Source organism: Physeter macrocephalus, chromosome 20 (assembly GCF_002837175.3).
Source record: "Physeter macrocephalus isolate SW-GA chromosome 20, ASM283717v5, whole genome shotgun sequence".
Taxonomy (NCBI): Eukaryota; Metazoa; Chordata; class Mammalia; order Artiodactyla; family Physeteridae; genus Physeter; species Physeter macrocephalus.
Window position 1 is genome coordinate 72,345,160 of NC_041233.1, and position 329 is coordinate 72,345,488.

General features: G+C 38.6%; 1 long non-coding RNA gene across 1 annotated transcript in view; it reads left to right on the top strand.

Moving 5' to 3' along the window:
- Positions 1-329, top strand: part of LOC129391634 (uncharacterized) — a 69,768-nt gene that overhangs the window by 5,779 nt on the left and 63,660 nt on the right. The window lies entirely within an intron of this gene.

Consider the following 329-nt stretch of genomic DNA (forward strand, 5'->3'; position numbering starts at 1 on the left):
CCCAGCAGGGATCTCATTCAGATTCTATGGAGAAATCAAAAGCTTTACAGACAAGCAAAAGCTAATAGAATTCAGCACCACCAAACCAGCTCTACAACAAATGCTAAAGGAATTGCTGTAAGTGGGAAACACAAGAAAAGAAGAGGACCTACAAAAACAAACCCAAAACAATTAAGAAAATGGTCATAGGAACATACATATCGATAATTACCTTAAACGTGAATGGATTAAATGCTCCAACCAAAAGACACAGGCTTGCTGAATGGATACAAAAACAAGACCCATATATATGCTGTCTACAAGAGACCCACTTCAGACCTACGGACACA